Source organism: Pleurodeles waltl, chromosome 12 (genome assembly GCF_031143425.1).
Source record: "Pleurodeles waltl isolate 20211129_DDA chromosome 12, aPleWal1.hap1.20221129, whole genome shotgun sequence".
NCBI lineage: Eukaryota > Metazoa > Chordata > Amphibia > Caudata > Salamandridae > Pleurodeles > Pleurodeles waltl.
The window spans coordinates 696,375,439-696,385,146 of record NC_090451.1 but is presented as its reverse complement, the minus strand read 5'-3'; the positions used below and the strand labels follow the sequence as shown (position 1 = coordinate 696,385,146).

The 9,708-nt window shown below is 49.7% G+C and overlaps 1 protein-coding gene across 2 annotated transcripts in view; it reads left to right on the top strand.

Moving 5' to 3' along the window:
• The first annotated feature begins 8,615 nt into the window (after window positions 1-8,615).
• The window catches only part of NLGN2 (neuroligin 2), a 275,173-nt gene continuing 274,080 nt past the window's right edge, over window positions 8,616-9,708 (top strand). Inside the window, exon 1 of one of the 2 annotated variants that reach the window (XM_069215582.1) lies at window positions 8,616-9,407. The gene's annotated coding sequence lies outside the window, so the exon portion shown is untranslated. The remainder of the gene's footprint in view (window positions 9,408-9,708) is intronic. The other variant, XM_069215583.1, reaches the window with a different exon arrangement.

The following is a 9,708-nucleotide window of genomic DNA, read 5'->3' as shown; positions in this document are numbered from 1 at the left end:
TTTTTTTATTAATTCACATACATAAATGATGCACGTAAATCGATCAAAGGGGTCTTGTCAGGGAAATGCAAAAATCATGACGTCATCTTGTTTTTTCTACATAATCGCAAGAAAAGCCGGCCACCTCTGGCTTCTCCCGCAGCTGAAGATTCTTTTCTGGCTGGCTCTTAAAAAGTGCAGACTAAAATGTACTTTTGAGTGCAGCGGTGTTAACCCACAGTTGACATTGGCACCATTCCCTTTCTAGAATAAGGATAACAGAGCGGGATAGTATTACACTTACAATTAACATTAGGACAGAGCTGAAAAAAATAATTAAAGAGCAGAGCTTCTCTGACCTTCGAACGTTCATCTCTGAGTCTTGTTCAAGACACAAACAGGCCTCACATCACCTTTGGTTAGACCGACTACATTGTTTTATGCTGCCATATTATGTGCTACGGTAACACTATTTTAATGCCCAAAGTGATGAATTGATGAGATGCTGCCAGGGCTGGTTTCCCTTTCAACATGATGTGAACCAGTCCTTTAGTGGGGGTCTCCAAAGGTGGCATGACCCTTTATATGCGGTGAGACCTGGATAACGAACGAAGTGTCCTAATACATGTGGCCCAGAATCCTTTTCGGTTCCTCTTAGCCCTAGGCACCATTGCCCTAGTCCTCACCCTCCTGGCATTGGTCCACCTGGGGTTCCTGGATCTCTTAGGGACTCTCCAATTCTTCCGTCTAGTTGTGCTCATCCTCCTTTTTGTCCTCCTCAGCTTCTTGGTTGTCCTGGTCTTGATCCTCCTGGATCTTCCTGTTCACTACAGTTATGTGCCTCCTGCACTTGGTACTGTTGGATCTGATTCTCACTTTCTTAGTGGCTCTGGTGGTCTTGGTCCTCCTGGTGGTCCTGGTCCTTTTCCGCTTGGTGGTCCTGGGCCTCCTGTTCTTGGTCCTGCTTGACCTGATCCTTGTCTTCCTGGTGGACTTGGTCGCAGGGGTCCTATCCTCCTAGTTGGCTTGACATTCTTTCTGATTGACCACCTCCACTTCCTGGTCTTTCTGTTCTACTTTCTTCTCCTACTTATTCTGAACCTGCTGGTCCTACTGACCCTAGTCTAGTCTTGCCCTTGTTATCATTGTCCTTCTTGTGGTGTTGGTTTTATTTTGTTGTTCTGGTTCTGCTTTCTCTAGTCCTTTTTGGGATTCTTCGCCTCTTACTTCTCCAGACCACTGCTCCTCTGGTCACACAATTCCTAGTCCTGGTTCTTCTCCTCCTGGTTTGCCTCCTCATTGTTCTGGCCCGCTACCTGTTCTTCCTCTTCTTACCAGTCCTCCAGGTCTTGCTCCCCTGGCCCTGTCAGTAGACTTCTTCTTCCCACCTTCCATGGGGCACTTCCTTTTCCTCCTCTTCCTGTTCTAATTGTCTTGGCCATCTTGGTCCTCCTGGTGGTCCTGGTCCTCCTGTTGGTACCAGTCAAATTGTTTCTCCAGGCCCTCCTCGTTCAGGTCTTCCTGACCCTCCTGGCCTTGGTTCTTCTGATCCTGGACCACCTTGTTCCTCACAGTATTTCTAGTATTTTTGGTTACCATGGTCCTCATACTCTTCATTGTACTCCTCTGGAGCCTCATCCTCCTGGCCGTCCTCGTCACACTCCTGGTCCTTCAACTCTTCCTATACATTGTCCTCCTGGTCATGGCACATCTGGTCTTGGTCCTGCTGGTCCTGATTCTACTGGTGATGCTGGTCTCATTATTCCTAGTACTCTTAGATGGTCAAGACCCCTTCCTCCTGATCCCACTGGTCTTCTTCACCCTTCTGGTCCAGCTTCTGATCCACCTGATCTCCCCTGTCTCCTCTTCGTCTTTCTGGCCTCTTTCTTCTTCTCCTCCTGAGCCTCTATGTGGTTTTAGGCCTCCTACATGACCTGTTCACCCTTTTACTGGCCATCCTCTTCTTCCTCCTGGACTGCCTATTTCTGGTATTTATGGCATCTTGTCCTACTGGCCCTGGCCCTCCTGGTCCTAGTTCTCTGCTCCCCCCCTCCATCTGGCCTGCCTCTTGGTCCTCCTCCTTCTCGATGGGGTATGATCCTTGCCCCCCACATCACTCACCCCGCAGCCAAATGAAGAGAAACAGGTGTGACCTCTAAGAAGAGGCATACTGGGAAACCATGATATTCTGCACATTTGCATCTGAGCTTTGCAGCAGGACCTGAGAGACCAATGCTTGTTTACGAGCAGATTAGGAGGCAGGCACTGCATCACAGAATGTGCGGATAAACCCAGCTATGGAAACACATATGCATCTTTAGGATGCTAATAAGGAAGAATGGGAGCATCTGCAGCGAAGTAGCCCAGAACCATCAGGGATGACTGTACTACTGAATATCAACACCAATGATAATGTGAAATACTGATACCCAGGGCCACTGGTATTATGCGGCAGGAGAGGGTCAAATTATGCGGCTACAAGGCTTGCACAAAGATGACTTATTAATTACTTAATAGGGAGGTTTTGACCTATAAAAAGGGTTTATTTTGACTGGTCAAATTGCATCCTTTACACTGCTAAAGTCAGGCTACTCTGGTAGGCCTCTAACCATGTTTTACACTGTCATTGTAGTAGATTGCACAATAGGTGCTGCAGTCTGCTAGTGACATTAGCTTACAGACAATAGGTAGATTTTCTACCATATACTCTGTGGGTACGTGAAGCATGCCAATTAGGAGTGAACCAATTTCATCATGTTGAAAGAAGGAGCACAGGCACTTTACCACTGATTAGCAGGAGTAAGATGTGCAGAATTCTAAAGTCAGCAAAAATATAGGGTACAACAGAAGGTGAAAAATCTAGGGGGGGCGAGAAGAAAAGGCATATTTCCTACTACTGGTAACTGTGGTTTTCACAGGGCTTCTAGCAACACAAGGTTTAAGAACATGGTAAGAAAAATAACACACAGGTGAGTTTGTTTAGTTTTTTTTTTTATAGAGTGCAGCGTACACCCTATAGTACTTTGACGCTATGAAAAACAAATCTCACTCACTGTCACTATTTGGAAAGGCTTTAAAAAGCCACTGCAAAGCCCATGTCATTGAGGGCCCAGAAACAGCCGTGACTTCAGTGCGCTCCTGCATTTTAACAGTTCAGATTCTTGGTGGAGGTGCAGGGGCACGAACCCCATTTCGCTGCAGCTACAATACAATGGGTTATTGGATGAAATTTGTATTCATTGCATGACGTAGCACAACATGCTATTGCATAATACAGCGTGACTTGATATTCCCAACTCCCGTAATGTTACGCAGCAGAGGGAAATTAACTTAGCATGGCATTTCATAGTGTAAAACAGTGAAACATATCATTACACAGCATAAAAACTATAATGACACTTTCTATTATAACCTGAGCCACTGGAATTAGGAGATTTTGCAGGGGCTGTGTTTTCCACATAATTATGGATTTGCAACATTTATTGCATAACCTATCCTCTGCTGCACAATCTGCACATTAGAATGTTTAGCCCCAACAGGTGGAAAGTTACGGAAAATGTGGTACACGAGTGGCTGCGAGTGGAAGGCCCTTCGCAAATGTTGACTGATCAACTTTTTGTTGCCTATTCTGTATTTTGGTGCAAAATCGGTACTAATGGGGTGAAACCTTTGTCCAGATAGTGTTAATGTTGGGATGGAAAAGTCCCCTGCATGGTGACGGATGTGTACCCTGCCCTGAGACCCCAGCTGGATGGATATCTGGACACCTGTCAACCATTTTTGGTCATGGGTGAACACGGATCATGTCTGTGCGCCATGTCCTAGGCCTGTCTCACTGTGATGGGGTCTTGTTGGACCGGAATGGCTCACCCACCGCTTCTCTCATTTTGGTAAAGTTCTACTGACCTTAACACAAGATAAGTGACACGTGCACAGTGGCGGCAGCAAACCTGTTTTGTGTTCAGTAGAAATCAGTAGTGTGAACAGGCCTTTATACCGGTATCACTGGAGTGGTGCCTACTGGCCCAATCATGTAAAGTTCAGTGGCTGTGTACTCAATTCACCCTTGGCCTGTATGGATTGTGTGTAGTGCCAGGCAGCAGGTGATTCTTGCATGTGTGTTCTATAATGCATGTGTAACCCCTGTATGGCACATGAAATGAAGGTCATTTTGGAACACAGGGCCTGGAAAGACTAGTGGTGGGGAGAGCTGCAGCCCTTAGACAAGAGATAAGGATTGCTGATATTCCTGAGGGATGGGTGGGAACAGGCGCTGAAGGAAGGGGAGTAGGGCATCTTCTAAACACATCAAATATATTTTTGATGCCAGCAAAAGGTACTGGATAGTGGAGCTTGCACTCATAATCAGGGAGATAGACAGATTGATAATTCCGATAATTTGGTTTCACATAATTGCACAAAATTATTTAAAATTACATAAATTGAAATCCACCATTTTGCACTATATTTTCTATATATTTTAGAACAGAATGCATTCTCATGTCAATTTTAGTGCAAGTATGCATTTAAACAAGAGCACTGAGAAAAACAGCCACAGGTGTTCTGTTGTTCATGTGGGTTTGTGGTATATTATTAAAGTGAATTACAGCAGATTGTGCCATTTGTTGTAAATTTGTACCGTGAACAGGGCATAAATATGCAAAGTGGCGTAATGGTTCCATTTTGTGAATTTTGTATAACAAGCGTAATGTGAAATGCCGAAATTGTTGAATTACGACAGCGTAATTTAAACTTCACCCAAGCCTAGTTTCCACTGTGGACCAGGGAAGATTGATAGGAAGGAAGTCTCAGGCCTTTGAACCTTCATGAGGCAGATTTCAGTGGTGGCTGACATCCAGGTATGATCCCCGGTGCTCCCTTGGCCTGTGTTTTGGCTCTGTAATAACGGGAGCCACTCCTGCTAAGGCAGACTTCCTTGGATAAAGGGCAGTGCAAAGGGAAGGGAAGTGCAGAGAAGAGAGCACTTCTAAGGAGCCGGCACTCATAAATCGAAATTCAAAGGATCAGACACTAAATAACATTTGCGTCTGGATCTGGGCCATAAAGGTGGAAGCAGGAGGCCCACACTTGGTTCAACAGCACTGTTAATTCAGAAGATCACCCAGATTCCTAGCTCCTGGAACCAAGAGCAAGGGCTGCTAGTCTCCCTGCTGGGTGAGGGGCCATCACCCAGGAGTCAAGACCACGTGCCTTGGGCCTGGAGCTCCAGCCTTCTGCCTGCCTGCCAAGACTCGTGGACCCTGTGAAGAGGAGAGCACCAGTGGGAGCATGGCCCTGCTTGGATCAAGTCGAGTGGATCCTGGTGAGCAAAATGTGAGATCGCCAGTCTGGTCGGTACTGTTGCTGCAGTGCCAGCTGGCCACCATGATGTAAGTTAGGGACTACCGTGATGGAATGGCCATTGCCCGTGTGCAGAGCCAGCCAGAAGCTTCCGTATGCCAGGAAGTGGCCGATGTGGAAGCAGGGCCATTGCCCAGTCCCGCCATGGCCAGGCAGCTGCTGAGGAACACCTACTGATGATCACCAGGAGCTGCGAAGGAGGACATTCAATACTGACGCGGGCCGTCCGGAGACAGAAGGAGGCCCAATGAGTCATCAGGAAATGACCGCAAGAGGCCGCGGACCCCCAGCAGCAGAGACTGGAGCCTGCTGAGGCAAGCTGCCGTCCTCCTGCATTGGCCAGCTGCCATTGGTCAGGTAAGACTCCTTGAGGCAAGCATGCCTGATGGGCACTTGCATGAATTTAGTACATAGCGCTCTTTAAAGTGGCTCTTAAGGCCAAGCTTAGGTTTTGTCACACGAAGAGTAGCGTAGGCCTCACCTGAGAATCTCTAGTATCGATTGGGGACTAAATCAATCTCACTAGACAAGGGCCCAGAGATAACACCCGAGGTTTCGATAGTGACGACTTTCAGAGACAGTGGATATTTTTTAGTGTGTTACCTCTATTCTTTGTGTGCTCACATTACAATACTCCTTTTTCATAAAACAAGTATCTGGTGGGACAGTCAGCTTATTGCTGTTACTGGTTGTACATTAAGGCTCTCATTCTGACCCTGGCGGTTTGCAACCGCCAGGGCAGAGGGCCGCGGAAGCACCGCCAACAGGCTGGCGGTGCTTCATGGGCCATTCTGACCGCGGCGGTAAAGCCGCGGTCAGAAAAGGGCAACCGGCGGTTTCCCGCCGGTTTACCCCTGGCCCAGGGAATCCTCCATGGCGGCGCTGCTTGCAGCGCCGCCATGGGGATTCCAAACCCCTTCCCGCCAGCCTGTTTCTGGCGGTTTTCACCGCCAGAACCAGGCTGGCGGGAACGGGTGTCGTGGGGCCCCTGGGGGCCCCTGCACTGCCCATGCCACTGGCATGGGCAGTGCAGGGGCCCCCTATCAGGGCCCCACGAAGATTTTCAGTGTCTGCTGTGCAGACACTGAAAATCGCGACGGGTGCCACTGCACCCGTCGCACACCTGCGAATCCGCCGGCTCCATTCGGAGTCGGCTTCCTCTTTGCAGGGGCTTTCCCGCTGGGCCAGCGGGCGATCTTTTGGAGATCGCCCGCCGGCCCAGCGGGAAAGTCGGAATGACCCTTGCGGTCTTTTGACCGCGGAGCGGTCTTCCGACGGGGGTACTTTGGCGGGCGGCCTCCGACGCCCGTCAAAGTCGGAATGACCCCCTAAGTCTTGTGTCTGTGTAAGCCTCACACCGACCTCCCCTTCGAAGATCCTTGGACTGCTCCTACAGCGTCACCACTGAGAATCAAGTGCTGAAGGGGTACCTGGCCCAGTTGCTCTGGTTCCATAGTAGATCAGCCCCTGGGACAAGAGAAGTGTAAGATTTTAGCTCCTGCTTGCCCTGTGACGCTCTGAAAGGAGGTTTTCACAGTCAGCGTGTAAAAATGAAAAAATAATGAGCTAAAACTAATAGAAAATGTGCCACATTAGGCCGTATGATTTGTCTTTTTGCGGCATAATTTACTCAACCCTGTTGCATAGTTTGGTCTTCCTTTGCCGCATAATTCCAGTGGCCTTGAGTATATATCACTCCATACCATAACACAGCATATCATGCCATGCTAGGTCACAGTAGAGTGTATGTCAATGTGACATTCCATAGTACATAACATCAAACATGAATGCTAAAGGCAGAGGGCAGCTTGGCGTTTGGCTGCTTCTCTGAGCAACAACTGGCCAAGCGGCAGCCCTATAAAAATATAAGCACTTCTGAATTATTCATCCGTATTTTTGCTCATGCATCATTGAAAGCCTTTGGCGAAAAAGGACCAGAGGAGGGGCTGCCAAAGGGACGGAGCCATCTTGGAGGTCTCCCAGGACCCCTCTGCAGCAGGACTGCAACCCAAAAGCAGAAATTCCCTCAGGGCCAAATAGTCAGGGCCACTGGAATTATGCGATGGTGCGGACACTGCTTTTTTTGTATAATTATCAATTTGGCCCAGTTGCCACATAATCAATCATCTGCTGCACAATTTGCAAATCTGAACAAAAACAATGTTCTAGCTCAAATGGTTCAAACGTTACTAAAAGTGCAGGACACATGTTGCTGCACATTTGAAGGCGCTTTGAAAAGCTTGACTGGTCACCTTTCTGTTTCTTGTTGCTACATTTGGGTGCTAAACTGGTACTAATGAGGTGCAACTAATGCCTAGGCACGGGTAATTGTAAAAAATTGCATTATAATGAAGTATTATAATCATAAAATGTGCTGTATTACGCTGCATACTGTGCATTTTCTTGCTGCATAATTTACTCAACTCCACCGCATAATTTGGCCCGTTCTGCTGCATAATTTGAGTGGCCCTGCGAATAATGGAATGTGCATGGTGTGTTGCAATTATGTGGCGCAGCCAGTGTGCAGGGCCATGTCCTCACCACACTCAGTGTTTCTTGCCACAGCACCCCTCTTCCCCCCCCCCCCCCCCCCCCCCCCCACCGACACCCCACAGCCCAACCACAGGCATGGGGGAGACGGCAGGTAGGGGCTAGGAGTGCGAGGTGGGCTGGTAAAGGGTAGTAAGTGACAGGCTGAGAAGGGAACAGTGGTAAGTAGGGGACAGTGCACTGTTACCAGTCAATTCTTGAGACGTGCACCCCAACACACACACCCGAGACACTACAGAAAATATCCATTCTGAGCAATGCGAGAGATGATAAGGTAACTCGCTGGGTTAATGCGCCTGCTGCAACTATCTCCGGCAGCCTGCTGCCTCCACCTTCACAAACCAGCATGGGAGACTCCGCCTTTCACCTTTCCAAAGTTGATAAAATGAGAACTGTGTAACAGTCATGATTGTTATATGAAATGTTACGAAACCACAGCGCCGTGGTATTAAGCGCTGTATGCAAAACGTCTTATTGACATTCCGTAGGTTGTAGGAGCTGAATTAAGGATGCACACGTTTTGTTTTTTTAATTCCCCGGTGGGAAGGGCATATCCAAGAACACGATTTAGCGAGGGCCCGGGAGGACAGGGGGGCGGTGTAAAACGTGAATTGGGAATAATTGCGAATTGGAGCGGTTTTCTGGGGCGCTGGCGCTTTAAAGGGCCGCTGCTGCATGTCGTCACCGAGTGATGCGGGGTCTGCGGGTGGGAGGGCAGTGGGAGTGAGTGAGTAAGGTGGTTGGGGGGGGCGCCGACGCGAAACCGACTCGATTCCTGTCGGTTCCGCGGGAGAAAAAAAAAATTTGGGGGGCACGGCGCGCGCATCTCTCTCGCGGGGGCCTGCAGAGATGGACCGGTGATGGAGGGGTGCAGAAGCCTGCAGTGGCCCCCCTCTCGCCGATAGCAGCCCCCCATACCCCTTCAGATGACGGCTCAGCCTCGCCTCCTCCGTCGCCCCCTTTCCCACATTCCCAAGTCGCTCCCGCAAGAGCCCTGATTTTTTTCCCCATCTTTTTTTTTTTTTTCCACCTGTTTGAAAGGATCGTTGCTTCTGGTTTTTCGTCGTCTCATTGGTTAAGGAGGACGATATATGCACATATTTTATTTTTCATTTTGCAGCAGCGACTCTGTAGTTATGGTCACGCTGAAGAATATACATTTATAATTTCCCGGAGAGGTGGAGGAGCGGATTTGTCGTGATTGTTTCCCCCGTGTCGCGGCGGTGTCGGCGACAGGGATGAGGGGCTGGGGGGGAGCCGGTCCCCGGTGAAGGTTGGCGATGCCGGATTCGGACCCGGGTTCCGCGGCTCTAGCCTGACGACGAGGCCCCCCATCATCTGCCGACCCCGGCCGGGCGGGTGGATGTCGGCTGCTCCTGTCGCCGGGGCGCCCCCCTCGGGTCCAGCGGCCTGAGATGTCGCCGTGAGAGAGGAGCATCTTCCGGACTCTGCCTTTCTTTTCGGTTTTGGTTTCAATCTTCGCCCGAGTCTCCCGGCCGTCGACGGATGCTGGAGAGGTAAGGGTCGGGGGCTGGGAGGGATGCAGGGATGGAGGGATGCAGGGAGGCGGCGCGCGCCGTTGCTGGGTACCAGGCTGGGAGCGAATCTCGCCTCGGAGGGATGTGCTGCCGCCCTGTGCGGATCTCATTCCTTGGATGTGCCATGAGCAGCCCTCATCAGTTCCCCCCTCCACCTCTCATGCATCTTTTATGTTTTGGGGTACCCCTCAATGTGCACTTAGTGCCCCACGATGCCCCCTCCCCCAATCTTATGTATCATTCCTTTCCTTGGTTGGGGGGTCGCCTGTCGTCTCTGTTA